This window comes from Chinchilla lanigera, unplaced genomic scaffold (genome assembly GCF_000276665.1).
Source record: "Chinchilla lanigera isolate Chin_1 unplaced genomic scaffold, ChiLan1.0 scaffold00017, whole genome shotgun sequence".
NCBI classification, from domain to species: domain Eukaryota; kingdom Metazoa; phylum Chordata; class Mammalia; order Rodentia; family Chinchillidae; genus Chinchilla; species Chinchilla lanigera.
The window spans coordinates 18,561,597-18,588,824 of record NW_004955418.1 but is presented as its reverse complement, the minus strand read 5'-3'; the positions used below and the strand labels follow the sequence as shown (position 1 = coordinate 18,588,824).

At 39.0% G+C, this 27,228-nt stretch overlaps 1 protein-coding gene and 1 long non-coding RNA gene across 4 annotated transcripts in view; one reads left to right on the top strand and one right to left on the bottom strand.

Moving 5' to 3' along the window:
* The window catches only part of LOC106148240, a 28,567-nt gene extending 20,509 nt beyond the window's left edge, over window positions 1–8,058 (top strand). The window contains exons 2-4 of one of the 3 annotated variants that reach the window (XR_001233510.1): window positions 2,157–2,317; window positions 3,718–3,793; window positions 7,945–8,058. This is a non-coding gene — a long non-coding RNA (uncharacterized LOC106148240). Of the gene's footprint in view, window positions 1–1,590; window positions 2,321–3,717; window positions 3,794–7,944 lie in introns of those variants that run through there. The other 2 variants (XR_001233509.1, XR_001233511.1) reach the window with 2 other exon arrangements.
* Window positions 1–27,228, bottom strand: part of Fam172a (family with sequence similarity 172, member A) — a 410,259-nt gene that overhangs the window by 35,258 nt on the left and 347,773 nt on the right. The window lies entirely within an intron of this gene.

The following is a 27,228-nucleotide window of genomic DNA, read 5'->3' as shown; positions in this document are numbered from 1 at the left end:
TTGGCTTCCGCGGCGCGCGGGATGCCGCGTGCACGCCCACCCGCGAGCGTCCCGCGGCCGGGCTCCCCGAGCGGGACGCGGGGTCTCGCCTCGCCCAGGGGCTGTGATGTTGGATGTCATTGCCTCTGCGAGGTCGCGGGGACCACAGAAGGGAGGAGGATGCTTGCAACATCCTAGCCGGAGACGTTTTTTTTAACAGATTTTTTGGGGGCAGATTTAGAAACGCAAAAAAAAAGTTTCAACGCAGTAACTACTAAAAGAGCATTTGGGTTTCCTGTTGTAGCAGGAATTATTCCACTGTTAAATACTCAAATTAGCTTTCAGTTTACACAGGGCTACTTTTATGTTTTTGCGGCTTCTTCTGTGGCTTTGATTTAATATTAATGTGTACTGTTTTTCTCAAATCAAATCTACCTTGAGTGTGGGACAGGCAACTCTGATAACACTGATACAGGCATGAAGACAGATGAAGAAATACATTAGCCTGTGTTTGATTACTTATGCTAGCTTTTATCATTTAACCAATAGCTTCATAACTGAATTTTTTTAAAAATCAAAAATAAATATAATTACAAAGACTCTTCTGTAGATATAATGAATGAATAGCCTCGAAACAGTTGAAATATCTTCCTGTATCACTCAATTATGCAGAGATATTGCTTGGAACTCTCCGAATTCAGGGCCTCTGTCCGATACTTTAACATGGTTAATGATAATTTTCTAGTCTGTAATAGTAGGTCATTGCTATGGTTACTCTACAATGGTGCAACACTTTGCTTCCCCTTCAGCTATTCGCTGAGACCTGGTAACCACATTTGTTGCCTAGCAACAGTTTTGTGACAGTATCACAGTCTGGGAGTTACAACAATAAGGATGCGATGGCTGCGGTCGGTGGGCCAGAGGGCAGAAAGCTACAGTCTGTGCCCCTGACGTATCTGTGGAAGCTGCCCCTACTAGAGGTCCGCTCCCTTCACAGGTGCCCGCGTCCTCCTGGCAGGCCGCAAGAGCATGCATCTGGAACTCAGATCCAATACTGAAGTCACACCCTTGAGAAATACCCGCAACAATAGTGTACTCCGACTAAAAAATGAGGTCATTTCTCTATTTGCTTACTCACTTCAGGCAAAATTCAAAGTATTTGATGCAAGGGAAGGGTGAGTGTAGGTTTATCTTGAAAAGCTAAAGTGCCTGTTTTCCTCCAATTTCTACTAGAATTCTTGACAAGAAATGTATCTATCTGTCTGTCTATCTATCTATCTATCTATCTATCTATCTATCTATCTATCTACCTACCTATTTTCCTGTCTCCATCAGTAGGTGCATACAATTTCAAATTATTTAAGGCAACTAGAGGGGGCATCCAGATCTTTTATTATTATTATTTTTACTGATTTACTCAAAAGATAGTCTTAAAGGATTCTTTTGAATTTGGAAGGATTTATATTCTTCCAACATAAGTGAGCAGTTCAGATACCCGCAGGCCTGCCTACTTTAAATAAATTCTGTGGTTTTTTTTTTTTTTTTTTTTTGGTACCAGGAATCAAACTCAGGACCTTGCGCTTGCCAGGCAGGCGCTTGTGCTGCTGAGCTATATCCCCAGCAACTTTAAATAAATTCTGTAGGTATATCTAGAAGGAACCCCAGTTTCTGGAGAGGTTCATGAAATGTATCTGGCTGTTTTTCTGTAGTGTTTAAAACCCTAGTTTTAGATCAACAACAGCTACTACATTGTACTTATTATGATAAAATATTTTTAAAAATCAACTGTATCTCTTTCTTTCAAAGGGCATTCTCAGGGAACACCCACCTCCAAAAAGTCAGCCAAAAAAAAAAAAGGAAGAGGTGCTAACTGTCTCTTTTCCTTCCCATTTCTCAAGCTTCCAGCCACAGTTAGCATTTCCGCCCCAGTGGTCACACTTACACCTACGAATGTTACCAAGGCTATGATCAATTTGCAGGCTTTCTTGGGGAAGCCCTCTTATAATTCCTCCCACCCCTTGAAAACCAATTCTGCCTGTGAATCTAGAGGGACGTAGGAAGTCAACGGTCTGAAGCAATTTTAACTTCTTTATTTCTTCTTTCCTGGCGATAGTCTTTCTGAAGGATGAACAAATTTCCCTGGTGATGAAATTACTACAAAAGCTTTTCTGTTTTAGCTTATGATGAGTCTCTGCTTGATTAGTCCTGGGCCAAAAAGACCAAAATCCCAGAGGCAATTGAGTACCTGCGCTGGCTCTCAACAGGAACCTTACATTCAAGAGTATAAATAATGAGGATGTGCGCATCTGTCAGAGGAAGGGAATCGGGAAGAGGAAAGGTAGTAAGTAAGGCAGATAATAAACTGAATTACAGAGTGATGTGTGTGTGTGTGCGTGTGTGTGTGTAATTCCCTATAAAGAATGACAATATGACTATTTTATATAAAAATATCTTTTCTAAATTTTTGGAAATATATTTTTAATAATTTAAAAAATAGCATTTGAGGGGCTGGGGATATAGCTCAGCGGCAAAGCACCTGCCTGGCAAGTGCAAGGTCGTGAGTTCGGTTCCCGGTACCAGAGAAAAACCAAAACCAAAAAAAAATAAAAAAAATAAAAAAATAAAAAATAGCATTTGGAAGTTGGATAATTGCAAGCCCATTTTGGGCTGCATGTACACATTTCAAATATGTTTGGAGATAATTTTAAAAATTCAGGGACAAAGGCCAATAAAAATATTTACAAATTAATATGAAAATCTACCCATAACATTGCTCAATGGATGGCAACTTCTCAGAGCAGCTTTTTAGTACTTAAAAAATACATCACTTTAGGGTAAGTTAAGAGTTGTGCTATGTATTCCATCAATACAGAAACCCTAAGCCATTATTAAATTATGTGCTCATAAAGGATATAAAAGGTTGAAGTTTAAGTAAAAAAGCATGCATGTATTAATGAACTGCAATTATGTGGCAGTAACAGGAAAACCAGTCCATTTACCACTAATCATGTTATTTAAAGGCAATAAACATAGCATTGCAGAGGGGGTGGGATCTTTCCTTTACTACAACATACATGATCCCCATCAAAAGTTCCTGTGTGTACAGACTGTGAATGTCTCCTCACTCTTCAAATCCCCATTTTCCTAGTCCAGAGGGGCCCACATACAGTAGACAGTAAAACGTTCTCCAAAATTAACTACTGGTGGTTCTCAGGGAATGTTTCCTGTATCCTTTTGGACTGGCAGGCTTATGTATTCTAGCTGGACAGATCATTCTGGGGGTGAATTCAGTTCCTAATTATAAAATCAAGTCAGTATAAGAGTAAAAGTAAAGGGTCATGGTGTTTCATTAGGAAAAAGTGGGTTTGTTCAGGCTCAATCATTGTGTCAAGGGGAGTGACCTCTGGAGCTATTTTGGGCATTGGCAGGAATATTTTTGGTGGCCAAGTGGTTGGAAGCGGCTATTGGCATTGAGTGGGAGAAGGTCGGGGTGGGTGGACATCTCGTTATTTGCCGGGCAGTAGAGCATGATGAACTGTTCTGCAGCCCACATGGTTGTTAAATGTTCCACAGCTATTCATGTGTTGAAAACTTATTTATAATTATATGGGATTATGATTTGAATCTGTTCTGCAAATAGACTCAAAGCACTTTTTGTACCATTTTCATATATACTGAATTTTCTAGGAGTGCAGCTACCTTGTAAACTGAAGATATTGCGCACTTTGTGTTTTTCAGAAGATTACCAAGAGTGGTTTACCCTGGGAGAAAATGTGGATGTGAAGTACCACTGCCCATGGCACTTCCGTCGCCAGTAAGCATACCTGCATGTCCCTGCATTTGTAGCTCTCTAATTCATGGTGATTCTAGGCGCAGGACCAAGTATCTGCCTATTTTTATTATGCTTTCTCATGTAGATCTGCCAGAGTACCTTAAATATTGAAATGCACATTCACTTTATTATGAATTACTTTTACTCCTCCTGTATATATATTTTTTCCTCCTTTATATTAACAGTGACTTAACAATCTTGTAAGTAGATTATTTTACTCGGAAATTTATTTCACAATAATAAAAGCACTGTGTAATATTTGCTATAGTAGGATGTATTTAGATATTCAGGGTCAGCTGAAATAAAAATGAATAATTCTTTTTTACTACCTTAGAGACTAACTTGCCCAATAATTTGAACTCTATTCATCTCTTTTATCTTTGTACACAGCAGAGAATACCTAGATCTTATTTTCCTTATGTTTGCTCCACAAATACTATTTGTCAATGACGTTATTCATTGTGAAATAACTAAAAGGAAGGGGATCTTCTAATTATAATACTAACTGAATATTTATCCGTGACTTATCACTTGTTTTAGGAAACAAACTGTAGCCCATTTCAAGGCAGTAAAGGCAGCACAAATGGGCAAAAGTAGAAACACTAAGTATGAAGGATGAGACTATAAATCATACGAGAAAGATCAAATTGCTAAAATGTATCATTTGTTTTTCCCAAAGACGATGTATTTAACAAAAGTGTCTTATAATGGAACTTACATAGAAGGGCGTTATATTCATATAATAGCTTTTAGAAATTAAATGAAAAATGTTTTGAAAAGGTACCGATAGTAGACTGCTCAAAGATCAGAACAGTATCTCTGCTTGAATATTGCCTTTACTTCTTCCCGTCCTAACTCCAACCTCATCTTTGTCCAAATACATCTAACATTTGATCTCAGTGCTTAGGATTCTTTTTTTGAGGGGGTTGAAGGTGGGGCCAAAAAATGATGCCACAGTATGCTATGAAGTTAGCACCCCAAATCCTGATCTTTATTTTGGCAGATGTACATTACTCTGAAGCTGGATCTCATTTATGTACCAGCTGTCTTAAAAGTTATATGTAAATAGAAGTTTTGTTTGTTTAGGGGTTGCAGAGTTAACACAGGGCGTCAAGCTCAGGCTCTATCACTGAGTGGCCCTCCCAGTCCTATACATAGAATGTTTTTAAATGAAGAAGTAGGTTATTTACCTTATTCATGAATCTCTTAGTAAAGAGAAGAATCTCTAAGAAAGCTAATGTTTATTGGTTAGATGGTGCATGAAAAGTCTGGTAGACTAGAGTTAATGTCACACACACAAACACACACATCAGATTGGTCAGAGATGAAGTGGATTGCCGGGTGTGGTGGCGCATGCCTGTAATCCCAGCACTCGGGAGGCTGAGGCAGAAGGATCGTTGTCGTTGCAAGTTCGAGACCAGCCTGGGCTACAAAGTGAGCTCAAGGCCAGCCTGAACTGCATAGCGAGATCCTATCTCAAAAAGACAAAAAAAAAAAAAAAAAGAGATGAAGCTGACTGACAAACAATAAATAATAGTGAGCAGGCCAACAGGGAGCCTGTGGCATAACTCACCACCTAAGGATAAATCAGAAGAATTTCTTGATTAGTCATTCACTATTCCAATTACTGCTAGCTACTTTACCTTGCATGGTCCTGCACCAAAAGGCCAGGGAATAATTTCAACTATCTATGCGTAATTTACATATTAGGTTCTGTTTACAATAGGGAGTATCACTGTTCACATCTTAAAATATGAAGGGTCTTTTAAAAATCTCTATTCTGGGGGGAAAAAGCCCCCAGCATACACCCTTTTCTCACTGTGCACACCATGCCCCCAAAATAATGCACTTCTAAAGCAAAAGGTAGTGAAAAAACTGTGTAAGTTCTCATAATAAAGGTGGAAAGAAGCTACGGAGATATGAAACACATTAATATTAACAGGATAACATGTCTAAGGTACTTTCAAAATGACAAGGCTTGCTTTTAAAAATTGATCTTTAACAAAAAAAAAGAAGTATGGGCAATTAGGAAGTAATGAAGACCCTGTCAATATAGCTATGTTGATAATAACAGGTAAGGGAATTCTTGAGAAATCTAATATATAAAAATCAGGAGGTCTGTAATATGCATTATTGAGTCCCAGTGGGATTCACTAATGAATTTATGAGCTCACCAGCAGTTATTTTTAGAAAGTTATAAAGAATCAGAAAAATATCAGAGCACTGAAAAATAATGTGCCTTCTAAAAAGAAATATATATAACTACTAAATTTTATTTAAAAGTGAATTCTAGAATTTTGAAGGATAATATAATATTAAAAAATACAAACGTAACAATATTTGAACAGAGGAGGGCTCCTAATACTCTACACATTAGAAGGAAAGAGGAAGTGAATGGGGGTGTTCCTTGAGACTGCGAAAGGAAGGCGCATGTTGCATCCCTCGTTAAATTACCTGAGGCAGCTGTAAAGAAAGATAAACTCGAGGCCTTTATATTTAAATGGTCACAACTAGAGACCATACTCATAAGTGAAATAAATCAAACATACATGTGCAAGCACCGCATTGTGTCACTAGTGTAAAACTTGAAAGAGTTAATTTAAACTCGGAGGTATGATAGACACTGTGAAATGATAGGAAACCACCGAAGAGTAAAGGGCTTCTGGGATGTGGGAAAAGAGAAGGGAAAGAAGGAGAAATTTTGTATGTATGTATATACAGGATAGATAACATGGTTGTTCTTCTGTCTGCTGTTTCTATGCTGAAAGAAACTGTCAATGAGTCTTTGGTTGACCAGTATTGCGTGTCTATATCTGTTTTCATGAGAAGCCACTTTGAAGATATCAATATGTAATACAACCACCATTGTTAATTCCCTACCACTTTGTTTGTAACTCTGTATTGTCTGTATTGTGCTTGTGATATGTTGTAAAATGTTGTATGTCTGTTAATGTTTCCCTCCTTTTATCCTTAAAAAAAAAAAAGAAAAAAAAAATAAATTACCTGAGGCACAGGCAGGGCCGGCCATCACTAACATGGCTGCCAGCCCCTTAGAGCTGCCATTGCCTTGTAACCCGAAAGGCTCTGACGTCAAATTTGACCTCCAAGAGGCTGAAATGAAGGCTTACAATCAGGGGTGGAAACTTTTGGGTCATTTGCAGCTTTTTGGGAAACCGGTCCTTAGTTTAGCAACTCTTCTGCCAAGTATCTCTCATCTCTGGTGGGACACAGGGGGGCAGGGAGGGCCAAACTTACAGGAGGAAGCAAACTTACTCATGAGGGGGAGTGGACAGCCCTTAGTGGCTGTGGCGCTCTCACAATAGACCCTGGGGCAAATCTTTCACAATTAGTTAACCTGTTCCCAATCGATCAAATAAAGGATGCACTTTTATTATTCCAATTGTTCACTGCACCCACATAGCTCCTGTAGATGTGCTTTCTCTGCTTTTAAATTCTCTTCCACATCCTACTATCAGGGCTGGCACTAGGGATAGATGTACCAATTCCGTTTGAAACTTGAGCCCAAGTGTCGGCAAAAGCCCTCACTTTCCAGATTCCCTCTGTCACTTTCTTCTGGCATTTTATTTGACTTTAATATTATTTAAGCGTGAATTTTTTTGTGTGTAAATATGAAGTTTACAAGTGATACCATAGGATACTATAGTATAGTTACTAGAGTTAAGCAAATTAACATATCTGTTACTTTTATATTGTGATAAGAGCACATTTTAATTATCAATCAAAATTCTGAATACATTACAGTTTTCTTAACTGTAATTCTCATGCTGTACAATAGCTTTCTATTCTTTTTCATCCTATATATCTGGTACTTTCTATCCTTTGACCTACAGCTCCCCATTTCTCTCGCCCCTCCCCACCCATGGCAACATCTCTCTGTTTCGAGACAGGGTCTCATTTGGTAGCTCAGGCTGACCTCGAACTCACTATGTGGCCCAGGCTGGCCTCAGACTTGCACTGATCCTGCTCTCTCAGCCTCCTAAATGCTGGGATTACAGGCGTACGCCACCATGCCAAGTGGTAACCATTTTTATAACCTCTCTATATTTTAAAGAAAATATTCTACATATAAATGTATCATGCAATATATTTCTTTCTGTCCGCCTTACTTCTAGGTCCATCCATGTTGTGGGAAATCTCCAGCAAGATTCCAATGGACCCAGGGCCTGGGATATAGCTTAGTGGCACAAGTGCCTGCCTGGCAAATGCAAGGTCCTGAGTTCAATTCCCAGTACCAAAAAAAAGAAAAAATAAGATTCCAATGGACTGCTCCACAGAAGAAAGAGGAAGTATAATTCTAAATAGAAAATAGAAATATAATCTTAAATAGAAATATAATCCTAAATAGAAATAAATGTCCCAAATATATATATATATATATACTAAATAGAAATAGTCTTAAAATTCATACAGAACCACAAAATCCCTGACCAGCCAAAGCAAGTCTCAGAAAAAAAAAAACCCAAATAATATTGCCAGCATTATACTTCCTGATTTAACTGTATTAGGAAGCTACAGTAATCAAAACAGTATGGTATTGGCATGAAAACAGAAAAAAACAATTGAATAGAAAAGACAGCCTGGGAATGAATCCAAACATGCACAGTCAACTGATTTTTGATGAGGGCACCAAGAGCACACATGGAGAGAAGACTATTTCTTAAATAACTGGTGTTGGGAAAACTACATTTCCACATGCAAAATGGGGAAACTGTATCTTTATCTGTAAGTACACGCAAAAATCAAGTCAAAATGGATAAAAGATCTAAATGTAAGACTTGGAACAACAGGGCAAAACTCCAAATGAATTACAAAATAATTTCCTTATGAGAAACAAAAATAAACCATGTATTAGTTCAAATGTCTGAGTCTTTCGTGGTCTTCCTTTCAGTCGTCCTAAAGAATGTATTTTACAGGCACGCGGTTTTCCCAGAGTGTCCGCGAGTGATTAATTCACACATTCATGGATGCATTGGTTGTATCCAGGCACCGTTTCTTGGTGCTGAGGATGCAGTGCAAGCAGGATAAACGTTCTGCTCCTGAAGCATATTTGCAAGTGGAAAACAACACAAGAAGTAAACCAATGAACATGGTAACTTCAGAGAGTTAGAACTGCCATGAAGAAAGTGCAAATGCAGATGTGATGCAGGAGGCAAGGGCGGGAGGGAGGCGGGAGAAGTCTTTGCCCCGTGCCCGCCCAGATGGCAGGAAGGAGCCTGCTGGGATCTGCGCAGAGTGCCGCAGGGCGGGATGAAGCGCGGCACTTGAGGGAAAGCGGCAGAAGATGTGCAGAGAGGGGCGGCCTCCAAGCTGTGTAAGATCTTATGGGCCGTGAGGAAGGGTTTGGTTCTATTCCACCTACACTAGGAGAGCTGTTTTAGACTGGGGAGAAGGTACTCTTACCGCATTCTAAGAGCATTCTGCTAGTATGTGGAAAACGGAACGTGGGAAGTTCGAGGAACAGATTTAACCCTACCTGATTGCGTTTGCTAACTTCTCCTGCCTTTAGAGCAGTCTCTGGGGCCCATTCTTCTACACTCTCAGAGTATAAAAATTCATTTACTGGTAATTCAAGTATAACAAATAAAATCGAAGATACAGTGATGATAATATGCAGGAAGAGTTGAAAGGGAGCCTAATAAAATTTTTCAAAGTAGTGAGAAAAAAATGGAGTCACCTGGATACACTTTCCTAACAATTCTGCTCCTGTCATATATGTACATGCTTCTGGTTTCTCGTCCCCTAGAAAGACTGTTCCGTGAGGTGGTGAGGTACTGGGACGGGGAATACACCGTCATAGATTCACAGGCCTGTGAACAGAGAGAGGGGCTTATTCCCTAGGCTCTTCTGCCGGGTTCTTTACCCCCATCCTCTTAAATTTTTTTATGTTTTAGGTTTTTGGAGACAGGGTCTTGTTACGTAGTCCAGCACCACCCTCCTGGCTCAGTTCCCCGGGTGCTGAGATTACAGGCTCGCACCCCATACCCAGCTCTGCCTTCTTTGCTTGTATGAGCAGACAGCATTTTTTCAGCTTGTCTACTTCAGAGACTGAGTCATCTTTGCCCATGTACTCGCCCTTGTTGGCTTCTTTATGATCTAATGAGCTAAGCATCTTGACAGTTACACCTCAGCAAAGCTTCTCTAGTCTTTCTTCTTTTCCACCCTCTCTGCTATTCAGATTTAATAATGTGTCACCTAGAATCCGGCCTCCTAACTCATTTCACCGTCTGCTGTCTTTCCCCTTCTATTTTGTACCCTTGCTCACAAATAAAAAATTCTGAAGTATCAGTTGTGTCCTATACCTCTCACTCTGCTTGTTATTATCTAGTGGTTTTAATTAATGTATCAAATTATGTAGAAATATCTTAATCAGGGTTGAAGCCTCCATTCCCTGGCTCCAGCCTCCCGTCTGTGGTTACGACGGCTTCCACTCTTCTGTAAGCATCTGCTGTCCTCCCAGGTCCACCTAACCTGACATTTCTTCAACCTTTCACATTCTTAAGGCCTTTCCCTTTAAAAATATCTTTATTTACTCAACATTCTGTCCTGTCTTTCTGCATCACCTTCTGTGCTTTAATATTAGAAAGCAGTGCCCCAGTTCCTACCCTCTAAAGGCAAATCTCAGGGGCTGGACATCTGTGCCCCTAGTGATTATGGAATTCATCTGGAGATGGTATTTCTATGTAAATCTTTTCAAGGCTGAGGTTAGACTTTACTCATCTTAACACAGATGAATAAATCTACCGTATCCTCATATTGAATTGCATACTGGCTTTTAGAGTTAAGAAATACATTTCTTCCTTTGTTCCCTTCCCTTCCCATCCCTCTGCTCATTAATAAAATATGAAAAATTTCAAGAAAAAATACATCTCTTTAAAATTGGGACATAACAGTTGTTTGCTGTATAAGCCATAGTCCTAAACAGAATTCACCATAAAATTGCTGCTTAATAATTATTATTAAAATGTAACATACAGAAATTTGCTATTGGTTTCCTTTTTTTTTTTAGACAGTGTCTTGCTTTGTAGCCCAGGCTGGCCTTGAACTCATAGTGTTCCTCCTGCCTCAGCCTCCTGGGTGGTAGGATTAGAGGCGTGAGCCACCACACCCTGCCCAAGTGCTGGACTTACAGGCATGCACCAACATGCCTGGCTCCTACTTGATTAGTTTAAAAAATAACCCAAGAACATATTAGACATTACTGACCACTCAATATCAGATAATATTGCAGAGTATTAGGATGAAGAGAATTCATGAATAATTAAACATGAAGTTCCACTAAAGACTGATTTATGATGAAAACTGTATATAATGATATGGCTAAATGACTAGGAAGGGTTATGAAATTTATTTACAATCATAATCTTTATTGTAACTATATAGGACTAAGAACACACTTCAAAACTATAATTGGGCTTTTCATATAAGCTTTTATTATAACTGTCCACATGATGGGTCAGGTGAAATGTTTCATTATTATTTAAGGAATTAAGTTTTCCTTCTCAAGTTAAATTTACTTCTGAATTTATAAATATTTACAACCTTAGGGGGTTCAAGTTATTGTAATTCTGTAACATGTGTAATAGAATTTGGCAAGAACATATTATTCCCTTTCCTTGCTCTATATACTGCCTGCAAGCAGCACTTCATATTTCATTAGAAGGCTAGGAAGGTCCTTCTCTTCCAAGTGTTTTAAAGTGCAAATGAGAATTATTCCTTGGATCTTAATAAAGTAGCAAAGGATGGGGATTGTTTCTGTTTGTATTCAAAAACAAGTTTTACAGTGTTCGGTTTATATTAGTCCGTGTCTGTGGCACACAATGACTGCATTCCTTCCTGAGGTTGGTACCTGTACCCGACACGTCTCATTCTTTTTGCAAGGGGTGGGGACTATTTCCCAAAGAATCTCAAATATATCCTTGGTCAACAGTGTAGGTAGATGGCAACTAGCATTTTACTTCTGTTCCACAGAGAACATTCATAGCACACTAATGGGAGACAGAAGAAGAAAGGAGAATATCGGTTTCTGAAAATAAGATGTACAGAGGCGGTCAGATTTCAGTGCTTTGGGGCTGAAATGTATAGCCATCAGTAGAAATACAGGGTTGTAGAAAACTTTCCTGAAAAGAATTATATATTAAGGAAAACCTATAGTATCAAGATAAAGATACTTTATTAACCCCAATAGTAAAGAATCCTATAACTAATTACTAGAAAAATACATTTAAAAATAATAACAAAGGGGTTAAAATGATAAACCTTTACACTGATTTAATACTAAAAGTTTTGACTTTTTTTTTTTTTTTTTTTTCTGGGACTGGGAATTGAACTCACAACCTCGTGCTTGGAAGGCTGGCGCTGTGCCACTGAGCTAAATCCCCAGCCCCAATACTAAAAGCTTTAATCAAATGAAAAACATAGTACTGAAGTTTCCTTTGCTTGCTTGTTTAATAGTAATTTATTCGTATCTTTTAGTGAAGACAGAATTTGAGACACTTGTAGAAGTAACATGTTAGAATAAGAGGAGGGTTGAAGAGCAACGATCAAGTAGAGAATAAGATAAAGTAGGGGTTAGGAAGGACCTAGACATTTGCCAGATGGCAAAAAGTTTGACTCTGAGTTTCCTATCTTACCGACAAACTCCGAGAGGACAACATGATCGATTACGCATGGAGAGCACTGTTTCGGATGCTTAGTGAAGACCTCATACGACGCTAAAGAGCAACTCCACAGAGCTATGAGACCATGTGTTTCGGGTGACTTGATAGTCTGCGTGAGCCTGGTTGTCCAAGGGAGAAAACCAAGTATGAAAGCGATGGACAGAGCCGGGCGTGGTGGCGCACGCCTGTAATCCCAGCACTTGGCAGGCTGAGGCAGGAGGACCTTTGCGAGTTTGAGGCCAGCCTGGGCTACAAAGTGAGCTCCAGGCCAGCCTGAACTGCATAGTGAGACCTTGTCTCAAGAAGACAAAAAAACTCCAACCCCTCCAAAAAAAAAAAAACAACAAAAAAGAAAGGCATGGACAGACTGCAGACTATTTAGGCGACCATCACTGTAACTTTTGCCCAACAATAACTGCACACTGGAAAGCCAGTGGTCTTACTCTCTAAGAACTTGGGTCACAGATTATCTGCTCCTTTGGGGCCATCAGTATGCTCTAACCTCCACTCCCGAAGTTACGATGCCTGGCCAGGACATGCAGCCAGGGCAACACGGGAATAACTGGGGGTGGGGTCAGGAATACTGTACATTTATGAGCGGGTCATGGAGGCACCAAATCTCTTCCCCTCCGGTACTAGGGATTGAACTCCACCACCGAGATAGATCTCTCACATTTTTTAATTTTTTGAAATTTTGCAGTAGGTCGTGCTACGTTGTTCGGCCTGGCTTTGAACCAGTGATTCTCCTGTCTCAGCTTCCAGAGTAGCGGGGTTGTAGGCATGTACCATCATGCCCAGCGAGAAGTGCCAAAGCTGACAGCAGGTCTACAAAACTTCCAGCTTAGGTATCATTGTGGCTAAAAAACATTACCAACAGGTAGCTCATAGAATACAGAAAATATTTTTATTTGCTTTTTGATGTCTTTTGTTTTTATGATTACACTTACATTTTTTCTCTTTAATTACATGTATCCTCATTAGTGCATGTATGCAATTCATAAAGATCTGTCTCGTCATGGGGAGCTGGTACCTGCACACAACACACCCTAATCCTTGTAACTTCCATCCCTTTCCTTGCCCTTTCCTCCCCCTCTCTCCATCTACAGATCCCTCTCATCTGCAAAAAGTTTCCTACTGTCTCTTTTATTTTGTTCTTTATTTATACTTTGGGCTACTTGCCTAAGAGAAAGCATGTGATTTAAACCCAGGTGTCTGATTTATCTTGCTTAGCATTCTGGTTTCAAGTTGCATCCATTTTCCTACAAATGACTCAAATTTATCTTTCTTAATGGCTGAGTAGTACTCCATTGTGTGTACATACAGCATTTTCTTTATCCATTCATCTTTTGATGGACATAAACATTGTTTCTAAGATTTAGCTACTGTTGAGTTGTGCATGACTATGTGTGTCACTCTAGCAGGAGGTCTCTAACTCCTTTGGTGAAATATCCAGAAGAAGCATAGCCGGTTTGAATGGAATTTCTACTTTTAGTTTCTTGAGGAGTCTCCATACTGGTTTCCATAGTGCTTGTACCAGTCTCCACTGCCACCGACAATGCAGAAGGGCCCTGCTGCCCCACAGGTTCACCAGCATTTGTTTTACATGCAAATTTAAGCAGAAGTTAAGTTGTAATGGATCCTTTTAGTAATTGTTACCATATTTAAGAACTAAAAATTGAAACTTAGATTAACTTGATGTTTGCCCTGTCCCTGGTACAGAACTAAGCATCTTCATACACCACTTCATGTCATCTGAGAACAATCCTTCAAAAAAATGTGGTTTCATCCTCAGTTTTTGGATGAAGGAAATGAGCTTTAGGTTAATAGCACCTTCGAGGTGAAAATGCTTAGTTAATAAGAACATGAGCCGGTGGTATAGCTCAGCAGCGCAGCACCTGCCTGGCAAGTGCAAGGTCAAGAGCTCAATTCCTGGAACCAAAAGAAAAAACAATACATGAGCTGCACAAAGATGGACATTATTTTTTTCTTGATCCTTTATTCCTATTGCTAGAGCAGTGCCTGATCCTTAAGAGGCTCCCAGTCAATATCTGTTGAAGGAGTGGAGTCCAAATCCCAGGATCTCAGACTCTAGAACACAGGGCTACTGGAACACAAGCCAGTTCATGTTATCAGTTTAAAGCAGCTTTGCTGCTTTTTCTTTCTGCAAGAAGTAATAAGGCTTGGTGTACTTATTTCTTGAGTTAGAACAAGAAATGAGAAAAATGTACTTTCAGAAGCCGATTTGATACAATCAAACTTTAAAAAATAAGGATACATATCCTCTCCGTATCATATGTCAGTATATATCAATATTTCCTACATGTCACCTTCCCCAACTATAGACGGGGGTGTTTAAAACTCTCTTCAACCTCTCTGCCCCTCCTTATTTACAAAGTTTTGTTTCCATTTTATTCTTTTTTCTCATTTTTTCTTTTCCCTTCCATCATCCCCCTCCCTACTTCCTCTTTCCTTTTGAAAATAGATAAAAAAAATCTAAATACTAAAACAAACTAAATCTGATGGAAGAGAGAATAGGTAGAACTCTCAGAGACATAGATGCAGTGAAAGACTTCATAAACAAAACCCTGACTGCATGGAAACTGCAAACAATCAACTGGGTTCTCATCTTATTAAAAAGTTTTTACGGTAAAAGAAATCACTAACAGAGTAAAAAGACAACACACAGAGTAGAAAAAAACTTAGCCAGTTGTTTTCAGACAAAGGATTAATATCTTGGGGCTGGGGATTTAGCTCAGCAGCAAAGCGCCTGCCTGGCAAGCGCAAGGTCGTGAGTTCGGTTTCCAGTACCGGAGAAAAACCAAAAAAAAAAAGGATTAATATCTAGAACATAAAAAGAATTGAAAAAAATCAGACCCCCCAAATTAAAAGAACCCACCCAAAAATGGGTATAGGAAAAGAATAGATACTTCTCAGAAAAAGAAGAACAAACAGCTAATAAATACATGAAGAAATGTTCAACAGCACTGGTCATTCGAGAGATGCAAATTAAAACAATGCTCAGGTTCCATCTCACCCCAGAAAGAATGGCTATCATCAAGAAATCAACCAGTAACAAATGCTAGTGGAGCTGTAGGGAAAAAGGAACGCTTCTCCCCTGTTGGTGGGAGTGTAGACTGGTGCAGCAACTGTGGAAATCAGTGTGGAGATTTCTCAAAAAAATAGAATTAGAGGTTCCATTTGACCCAGGTATTCCCCTTCTTGGTACCTTCCCAAAATAATTAAAAGTATCATACAACAATGACATATGTACATGCATGTTTATAGAAGCACAGTTTGTAATTAGCTAAATCTTGGAAAAACTGAAATGCCCACCAACTGATGAATGAACAAAAAAGATGTGGTTTTCTTTTTATACAGTGGAGTACTACTCAGCCATAAAGAAGGATAACCTTGAGACATTTATAGCTAAATGGACAGAACTTGAGACCATATTCATAAGTGAAATAAACCAGACCCATGTGTATAAATATCACATTTTTCTCTCTGGTGTGAGAAACTCAAAGTGTAAATAAGGACCAAAATGAATAACAGATATTGTGAAATAGGAAAACCTGTTTTTAGACCTAGTTTTCCTGGTTATGCCTTTAAAGATGTGTGCAGAACAAAGAGTTATCATAGCAGCCACGTCATGAGGTAAAATGATGCTCCATGTCTCTGTGACATGACATGAAAATAGTCCATGCAATCCAGAAATGATTGATGTCATAGTTTGGTAAGTGCCTTCAAGAAAGCTGTGCATATATTTCTTCACATTCGGGCATTATCTTTCCCGCTAAGGCAGCACCTTGAGCATGTGTTGAGTGTGGGAAGATGAACATTTGCTCTCAAGTGACTGTGGACAGCACCCTCTGAAAAGCGATGAATACAAACTACTGGAGAAAAGGGCCTCCAGGTGAATGCTTCTAACGTCAGCCAGCCAATCAATAGGTCATTTTCTACACACGAGGCTCTGTGTAACCGTCTCCGCTCAGTAGTTTTAAAAGAGTAACTTACTCCAACCCAGCAGGGAAAGCTTGCTGTAGACTTAAACATGGAAGGTGACACCGGCAGAGTTTTCACTTTTCTATAACTCCCCTCTCTCCCTGACATGAGAATAGGCAGAAAGGTGAGGGCAGCACATGGGCTTCTGTGAAACATGCTTAACGGGAAAAGCTATGTTTCCTGTGGTTAAAGGTGAAACAGAGAAAATGTTCAGAATCTGGGAGGAGGAAACCTCAACACCCTCAAATGTAGTATCTAAAATAATCATTAAATTGTTTTTTGCATGTTTGGGAACAATTTTCTCCTGAAGTTTAACCTTGTATTTTACATATACAAGACAAAACATTGTATTTTAATCAGTAATACTTTCCATTATGTCAGAATTTCATTTGACCCAAAGGGAGCACTTTAGGTTTTGTGATCACAGAGGAAACGCCTAACTCATTTAGACAAGTATATCTCCTGCAAACAGAACTATAAGCAAAGAAACCAGTTCTAGCAGGTATGGTGCATACCTATAATGTTGGCACTTGGAAGGCTGAGGCAGGAGGATCACCATGAGTTCAAGGCCAGCTTGAACTACATAGGCAAGACCCCGTCTCAAGAAACAAACAAACACAAAAGCAGTCCTAGAATAAAGGATTTCAATAAAAGTCACTTTTAATATTCATAACTATGGATTTAAGAGTTTTTCTCCTATTACTTATGAGCTGTTCATAGATGGTCATAATAATGCATAGCTGCATATTCAAAAATATTATTTGCTTGAATTATATCAAATAGTAGAGCACGACAAATAAGATGAATCATTATGTAGTAGTAGATCTTCAGTTTAAACAATTATTTCTAAAAGTGACTGGAGGGGCTGGGGATTTAGCTCAGTGGCGTAAGCGCCTGCCTGGCAAGCTCAAGGTCGTGTGTTCGATCCCCAGTATCGCAAAAAAAAAAAAAAAAGTGACTGAACATTCTCACAAGGTAAATTAAAAAGTTCAAATTAGAACTGCTTTCACAAGGGGAAAAATACGGATCTTCACATCCCATAATCTGTTTTGCCACAGTCATTCTTGTTTTACTCAATTATCTCACATGCCAGAAAGAAAAAAAAATTCTGTTTATTAGGTCTTTGGTGAAACCTTTTAAGTGGTGACATTTTAGGCCCCAGAGCAAGATTCTACAAATTCTGAGCACCTAGAAATGCTGGCAGATGCTGAGTTATAGGGTGATACATGGTGCTAAATACACACACTGTAAGTGGGTACTTTTATAAGCAATTCTTATTTAAAACAACGTTGGAATTAAATACATTTGTAAACATTTCATTCCTAATAAAACTTTATAAGTTCATTACGATGAGTTGTCTATTTTTAAAAAGTCAAATATAAAGTTTTTCTTTTGGCTAGACTCTAAATTTCTCTATAAGAAAAAATAGTGATACATCATGTATACTGGCATAATTCAGAGAGTCCAGGCTGACATATGAGAAAATAGAGTTGTACATATAATATTCTAAGAAAATGGACTAAGAAACACTAAGTTTAAAATTTTATTTTATTTAAAAATAATTTCAAATTTATATCAAAGCTGCAAGACTAATGCAGATAACTTCTATCTTCTACCCAGATTTATGATTTTAAAAACATATCATTTTTAGGACTTACTGTTTCACACTGTAAAAACATATGTATGTACGTATATATATTTCTAAATTTACCTGAGAGCAGACTGTAAATACTCTGCCTTTTAGCATGTATTTTCTATCGACAGGAATTCTCTTATGTAGCCACTGTAGTTATCAAACTCAGATTTTACATCGATACAGTAATTTTTATTGTACTCTTCATATGCCAGTTTTGCCAGACATCCTTATAACCTTATTTTCTGGGAAAAAGTCTAGTCCGAGATCACACACTGAGACCTTTAAGATCTTTTAATTGTTTGCTTTTGCTTTTATACATTTCTACAGGATTTTACAATATAGCCTCATTTGGTTTCTGTATAGGGTGGTTTCATTTAGTCTCAATCTGAAACTTCATAATGAGAAGACCGACTCTATCACTAGGTTGTGTGATTCTTCTGTAAACTCTCTTAGTAAAAACGTAAGAATATGATTAAAGTATGCCTGGCTAACTTTGCATAGTGACCATTGGATCACTGTATCAATCCTCATCCTTTGTGTTTTATGTATGAAGAAAGCTTTCAGCCCCCAAGAGAAGGAAATTCCTTGCTATCTCGACATGCTGTCTCTCTGCTACTTTCATGTTAGTTCTTGGAGGGTTAACTGGAGTAAAATTAGAATCAGTCAAATTTTCTCCTTGCTAGGAGTTTTAGTAAGAGAAGATGGGGAAGAGATAGAAATTAGTGACTACAGTGAAGTTTCCAAAATATTTGAGGCTTATATTTAACTATGATAATTATTCTATGCTCATTAGAAAATATAGAATTAAATCCACACTTTGATGCTGAGGGCTAAAAATTGTGTACACAGCTGAACCGAGGGGGCTTGAAATGTAAGATCTATTTCCGGTTACTCTATCAATCTGCTTGAAATTCTGGATAAGCTTTTTAACTTTGATTTGTCTCAATTTCTCTATTCCTAATGGCAGAAAGAATATTGTTTACCATATAGATAGACTATGAGGATTAGAGATAGCTAATTTACTGCAACTGGAATATGAAATGTAGAAAAGAGCACAAGCATATATTACTATAGTCATCATAAATTATTTGTCCAGAAGAACAAAGAAAGGACATTACTACTCTCGTGATAAGGGAAAAAAAAGCAAAGCACATGGAATAAAAAGACGAAACCTTAATTCACTGATAATCTTCCCAGTCATAACAAGCAGAGAAAATGCCTCTTAAATATTAAAATGAAAATATTCAAATAACTCTTCAGATACACAGCAACTGAATGTGTAACAAACAGGTCTGAACTACAATTCATGAAGGAGGAGGTTCTTCTACCTGAAAGTGAATCGACAAGAAATGCCCAGGACCAGCAACAGTAAATATTAAAGACAAATCCTTTCTTCTGCTGTTCCTTTATTCAAAAGTATGATGAGGTTTTGGGACAGTGCTGGAGACTGAACCTGGGGCCTCATACATGCTACTACTGAGCCATACTCCCAACCTCACAACTGAATCTTCTTTTATATCACAGCTGAATCTTTAAAGCAAGAACTTTAACAGTGCACTATGTGGTTTAAGACGATATGAATGTAAAATATTTATGGTAATAATACAGCAAAGGACAGGGGCTAAATGAAACGTAAGCCTTTATATTGTAGATGAAATTGTACAATATTAGCCCTAAGTAGACATGATTAAGATGAGTCAAGAGGGGGCTGGGGATTTAGCTCAGTGGCAAAAGCGCCTGCCTGGCAAGCGCAAGGTGGTGAGTTCGGTTCCCGGTACCGGAGAAAAACCAAAAAAAAAAAAAAAAAAAAAAGATGAGTCAAGAAACCCTAAATTCTGAAAGAAATCACCAAAAAATAACTTCGAAAGGCCTAGCTAAAAAGACCTCAGAACAATTAAAATAAAATATAAAAAGATACTTCACTTAAAAGAATGCAGAAAAAGACAAACAAAAGAGCAAGAAAAAACCCTGAGTGCACAAATTACAGAATAAGAGACATAAACAACCATGTAAACAATTACATGAAATTTAAAAGGAGGAGTCACTCCAATTAAAACTGAAATTAAAGACTACAACATAAATGCTGGTGGAGATATAGAGCAATTCAAACTCCCATGGGTTATAAGGATATAAAATGGTACAATTACTCTGGGAAATTATTGACAGTTTTGTTGTTTAAGTGGTGGTTTTGTTTGATTAATTTTTTGAGACAAAGTCTTGCTATGTAGTAGCTGTAAACTCACTATGTAGCCCAGGCTGAATTGAATTCATGATCCTCCTGCCTCAGCCTTCGAAGTGCTGAGTGTATATGATTGTATCACGATTTATGGCTTGTCAGTTTTTAATAAAATGAGGCATATACATTCATTCTATGATTCAGCATTCTCACTACTAGCTGTTGACACAACAGAAAACGAACATCTACATGAATGTGTACGAAACTATTCATAGAAGCTTTACTCATAAAAGCCAAAAACGGGCTGGGGATTTAGCTCAGCGGCACAGCGCCTGCCTGGCAAGCACAAGGTTGAGAGTTCGATTCCCAGTACTGGAAAAAAAAAAACAAAAAAAAAAAAACAAAAAAAAAAAAGATAAAAGCCAAAAACTATGTATTATCCAAATGTCCATCAAGAGAAGAATGGAAGCTGGGCACGGTGCACACCTGCAGTCCTAGCACTTGGGAGGATGACTGCCATGAACTCAAGGCCAGCCCGGCCTACATAGTTCAAGATCAGCCTGAACTGCCCAGTGAGACCCTGTCAGAAAGAGAGAGAGAGACAGAGAGAGAGAGAGAAAGAAGAAGAAGGAGGAGGAGGAGAAGGGAGAGGGAGAGAGACAGAAAGAGACAGAAACAGAGAAATGGATAAACATTGTGAGACAGTCAGAAAATGAATGCAATTTAGTAATTTAAAGTAATGAAGTAGTAATACATATACCAGTCTGGATGAATTTTAAAAACATTGTATTAGGTGAAAGGAACTAAGCACAAATGAGTACATTATGTACATACCACTTATATGAACAGACAAAAAATTCTATGGAGATAAAAATTAGAACAGAGATTGCAGGACAGGCCTGGCAGCGGGAAGGAACTGACGAGAAGGAGCTAACAAGAAAATTTAAGGGTGATGGAAGTGTTCTAGGTCTTCATTAGGATAGTGACCACACTGGTGTCATGGTTTCAAGTTTTGCAAGGGAAACAATACAATACAGGACACGTATTATATAAGATTGTTTATAATAGTCACCCAGAGAATCATATACAAGAGTGCAGGAAGTCTGTTCATACACTAAATGCCAAAGAACCCAGCTGAGGGCCTGAATCCCATGATAATGTCCTGCGTGAGTCCAGCTGAAGACCTAGAGCTCATCACAATGCCTCCCATGCATCCAGCTGGAGGCCTAGAGCCCATGACAACATCTCATGCAGGCCTGTTTCTCAGATCTGTGTTGGAAGGCCCAAGAGTTAGTGGTGGAAGATAGAAAGTCTGTGCCAGTGGGATGAAGGATCTGTGCTAGCAGGCTGAGGGATCTGCACTGGAGCCAGGGAGAGACACTCAATGTAAGAACCAGAGCTCCCCCAAAAAGTATCACAGCCATCCTCAGCAACAGTGAGGTCCCGAGCTCCTCTGATAATGAGGAAAGCTGAGTTCCTATTAGGAAAGCCAATGTGACAAGCTTTGCTAGGAGACTGAGCCGTGGATCATCTTCCCCTCTGGAGCCAGGAAGCGATGCTCAGAGTGAGGATCAGAGCTCCCTCAAAGTGAACCGAAACCATTCTCAGTGAGAGCAAGGTCCTGAGCTCCTTGGATGATGAGAACAGCTAAGTTCATCAGGAAAGCCAGCATGACGAGCTCCTTCAAGAGAACCAACAGCTCCTTACAGCTTCTAACAGCACCCAACAGCTTCTGCAAAAGCTTCTACCAGCTCCCACCAGCCTCTTAACTTCTCTCCAGTTCTGCCTCCCATGCTGCTGGCAACAATCCTCAGGTGGGCCTCCCACACCCAGCACCATCCTGGTTCAGTTCAGCTGGGTGCTACAAGTTGACCACCAGTTGTGAATCCACCACAAATGGGTCGCTATGGGTTGAATGTGTCCCCAGAAGCATATGTTGAAAACTTAATTCTCAATGCAACAGTGTTGGGAGACGGGACCTAATGAAAAGGCTCCGCTCTCAAAAATGGGTTCACGGAAACAAGAAAAGTGGCTCGAGGCAGGGAGTTCACGCTCTTCTCTCTCTGGCCCCTCTTTGCCCCTCAGCCATAGGAGGACACAGGAAGATGGCTCTTGCAAGAAGCTCCCTTGGTCTTGGGCTTCCCAGACTCTGGAACTGGGACCAGAACATCACTGCTCATTATAAACTGCCCAGTCTGCACATTCTGTAACAGCAGCACAAGAAAAGGCTAAGACGTGTACATGCATATTCCAAAACTCAACAACTGGAAAACTGAAGCTCTGATCATTTTACTAGATGCAAAGTTTACATCTAAAAAAACCCAATAAAAAACCAAAAGGTACTATATAGTTTAATAATATAAACAATAATAAAGGTATCATACCTCATAAGGACATATAACAATGTTTGATTTATATCACTGAATAAAACTCTTTGCCCTAGGACATATTTTTTCATCTTTATGCAAAATAATGGGCCCATTCATGAACTACCCTCTCCTGGAAGCACTAGAAATCAAGGTAACCAGCCCATACCAGTCTGGTTTTCTTTCCCTCAAGTCTTCAAAGATTAAAATTTAGCAAAAGAATGTTTACAGTCATTGGGTGGTAGGGGCGGGGATATAGCTCAGTGACATAAGCGCCTGCCTGGCAAGCACAAGGTCCTGAGTTCAATTCCCAGTACAAAAAAAAAAATTGAGTGGTATTTGGTAACTCTACCTTGAGAAGATGGACTTGTCTACTAATTTGCAGAGATCAATCTAAAAGCAAAGCTATGAAGATTACAGAAGCTCCTTCTTTGCCTTTAAAGATGTGACATTCTAATCGTGGATCCTTGGTGGCTCTTCAAGGAAAAACCAGGTTTTAAGGCCAACATTTCCAGGTAACGTAGGCGGTTGTGGTACTTGTGAACTTCAATGACACAGAGTACTTTATCACTCAAGCACTGGCGCAGCTTCCAGAGAATGTTGAAAATTATAGTCCCAAAAGGACAGTCCAGTAAAAATTCATCAACCTTTTTTATTATATAGACTACTATTATGAGTCATTACATCCCAAGGTGGCAGAACTAATGGGCATCTAATAATAATTAAAATTCTATGACATTTTAACAAGATATATGACAATGAAGTAAGAAAAACAGGTAATGTTTTCTATGATTAAAAGGAGACAACATAGAATTTTTAATGGGGGTCAATACAAAGAATACTTGAAGTTCAAATATAGTTTGGTATTAAACTGTGCTGACTCAAAAAAGTTTCAAATAGCTGTTAATTTGGAAGATTCTTGGAAGGAAGGAGTAAATGAAATAATCTCCCATTTTCTCTTGGTTTTACAAAAGAAGGGGAAAGCAATTCTTGCTAATACTGGACTCCATCCAAGTTGAAACACTTAATTTACAATTACTGATTTAACTATATTTTAATAATCAAAATAATAATTTTGGTAATAAAATAAATTCAATAATCTATTAGGGTACTATATCTCAAAGGAAAGAATGATTTAGGTTTCTGTCATCTTTCATTGTATCATGTTGCTGTCAGAGTAGGGAGAAAATTATATTGGAGGATCTGTAGGAAATTGAACAAATTTAGTAAAATTACTAGATGAATGTTCTATTTCTAATAATTTCACATAGAGTTTAAGGTAGGAGTGGTGCTCTGTGTGTTGGTAGTAGGATGGCAAAATGATTACTGCTTCTACAGGCTAGCTCATCAATAGTCAACCTTTCTGAAAGTTTATTCAATGGAACTCAAGGATGTTGACAGCTATGGACTCAAAGTTCCTGGTCAAAGCTTTGGAAAGGCTCCAAATCGCAGCTTTTCTCAGAAGCTTTGGTATGCTAATATGCACTAAGATAGACAGAAAGAGGATTTCAGTTGCGTACCATCTCCCAAACATATTTATCCAATGAGTTTGTTTTGCAATGCTCTTCTGGGTTTCACTGTACCAAGCCTACTTTGGAAAATTTTGATCTAGAGGTGAGATAGATATAAAGCTAGAGGGATGGCAGCTGGGAAAGGAGACAATGAAAAGGAGACAGAGCCATTATTTCTTAGGCCATGCTTCTCAATGCTTTAAATGTAAAATATCCCTACTAGCTGTAGCCTTGTGTGAATTCCTTAATCATTGCAGGGTTTGCACTGAGAATTAATGCTGATGAGTGTAAAGTATAAGCATAGTGCTTAGCACACGATCTGCTTGAAAAATGAGAGTGGTTATTATTACTTGAATATTTTCATACAACTTGCATAAAGTAGATCCTTTTACTTGGTCACACATAAAAAGAGGCATTCATTCCTGCTCTAACCCACTGTGGTGGATTGATTTCCAAGTGAAAGATTGTGAGAAGACTTGCTCATAAGAAGTCTGCTTGCCTTTACGCAGATTTACACTTAACCAAGGAGCAATCATTGGAACATTTTGGTACTTGGTGCTCCACTGACCAATACAGGCATTACCACAGCACTTGATTGTTTCAGGTTCTCTTATACATATTATCCGAGTCTGTACTTAAGCCAGAAAGGCTGGTAAGACAGAAACCGTTATCTCTAAGTAACAAACACAAAATAAGGTCCACAGAACTTACATGAACTGTCGAAGATAACAGAATTGGCAGTGGCGGTGATCAGACTCACACTGACATTCTCCTTACTTTCTCACCGTGTTCACTGACTCCAGCATTAAATCCGTGAGTCCTAGATCCCACGCTACCTTCAGATTTCCTCTATTTGGGGAGTATAAGCGGGCACTTGGGACTTCTTATCTGCTGCTTCTTCCACCGCGCAGGGAATACCACAGCACATCAGTGGTGGAGGCCGACAGAAGGGAAGTTTCACCCTTTAAAATGAGCTAGTCATGAACGGGAAAGGGGGAAAGATTTGTTTTTCCTGGAGAAAACAATTCAGTAATGGAATATTGCTCTGTAGCACAAAGAGAGCACAGTATTTTCAAACAGCTAAGTGAAGGGCGTTTGCGGTAGAACCACACAGCCTCCACATGGAGAAAAGACACACAGGCCACGCGACGCTCCCTCTGCTAAAGGAGAATCAGTGCGCAGCTCCATCTCCTCCAGCCCCACTCACTTTTCATCCCACGACTCTATCGAAGGTTCACCTTAACACTTCCTAATGCATGACACCATTTATCTCTTTGGGGGTTTAATTCATAGCTTATCTTGGCTGTTACATTTATTGTCCATCTTCTCTGGCTAAAATACAAGCTGCTTCAGGGCAAGTACTTTGCTACCTCTCTTGCTGTATCCCCTCTCGGGGTCAAGAATGGTGCTTCTGGCAGGGTAAGCAGGCAACACACGTTAGCTGACTGACTGTAGGGTAAAGTCCTCTGAAATAGTGAGAGCTCAATAAATGTTGAACTGAATTAAAAACGAGTAACTAACGTTTTCTGAGACAGATTCTTTAAGGGATACATTTTCCAGAGGAAAGAATATATTCTTACGAAAAATAGAAAATTCAAAAAAATTCAAATGCTTTTCAGAAAATGTAGGTGCTAAGTTCCAAACACTAAAAATGACAAGATAATGCACATTTTGCTTCTCACCTGCTGATGAGCCTGTTATCCTCAGTAACCTAATCATTTGAGGGAAAGGACCATAAAAAATAAGATTGTGAAAAGCTTCCAGAATACAGGAAACATCATTTTAACTGTGTATTTGGTTAAAAACTGAATTCAGTACTGCTTTCTGGCTTTTGTATTAATAACATTCTCACTAAAAAGAGCTATTTATAGGCCACAGAAATATTAAGGATTCATGTATTATTCAGATTTATTTTTGCAAGATGTAGTAAAAGGAAGACATAAGAAACTGTTCGTTATTTTGATTTCTAACGTATCTCTTCATTTAAGCAGATTTTAAAGAGACATAAGCAGAAATGCACCACTCTACATATCTTTTTTCTATTTCCCCACACAAAAGACCGGCCAATGCTACCTGTACAATAGATGGCAGATTTTTGGAATTTGTTCAGGATGCTGCTTTTAGGCCCTTGCAAAATCATTTCTATGGTAAAAGGAACTTAATTTTGGTGAAGCCCTGTGTTTCAGTAAGTTGTCAAGCCCCCCCTGCTAGCTCAGCTGCCTCAGGTTAGGGCCCGTCCATGTCTTCTTCTGTTCTCCTGTTCTCCCTCTTCTTTGCCAGGGGTTAGCTGGCTCGCCTGCGTCGTGCCTCAGGAAGTGTGAGCTGCGGATGTGGAAGATGAGCCTCTGTAAAGAGTGTGGCTTCCATATGTCAGGGGGAAGACTGAGAATAGCGCAGGAGTAAGCCAACACTCCACTATCTGTAGATCTGAGATAAGATGAATGGGATATCAACAGCACAGAGGCTGTGGCCTCCCTCACACCACAGTTCACAGGAACAAACTCCGAGCCAATTTGCATCCTTTTCGGATTTGTTTGGTATTTGCTCTATTCTCTGAAAGGCTACACAAAACGGGAAAATTGGGATACAGTTAATGTTGGCAAGATCAGCGCAGTAGGCTACTTGCCTAATAGCAGTAGGGAAGCTGCATAGAAAGTCTTTAGACCTTCCTGCCTTTCGTATTTCCTCTTTCATGGACATATCCTATAGCTTCTCAGCAGTCAACAGAAAATGTATTACAAAATTGCTATGAGGATCACATCTGCGTATAGTGATGTTCGATAGTATAAAAATCCAGACCTGTAGTTTCAATACAGTGTTCTACAGAATACAGAATGTGTGATAGCCTTCTAAGAGCGTATCATTTCGGTCCAGATACTTCTTGAGTGTCTTGTATGTGTCAGACACTTTAGGGAGTGAGCCTATGAAGAAAGACAAGACCTAGATCTCACCCTTGAGGAAATTATAGTAGTAGCAATGTGTTTTGGAAGGGCCCAAGACACACCTGCCTTATTTCAAATTGTTTTTTTTTTTTTTTTTTTTTTTTTT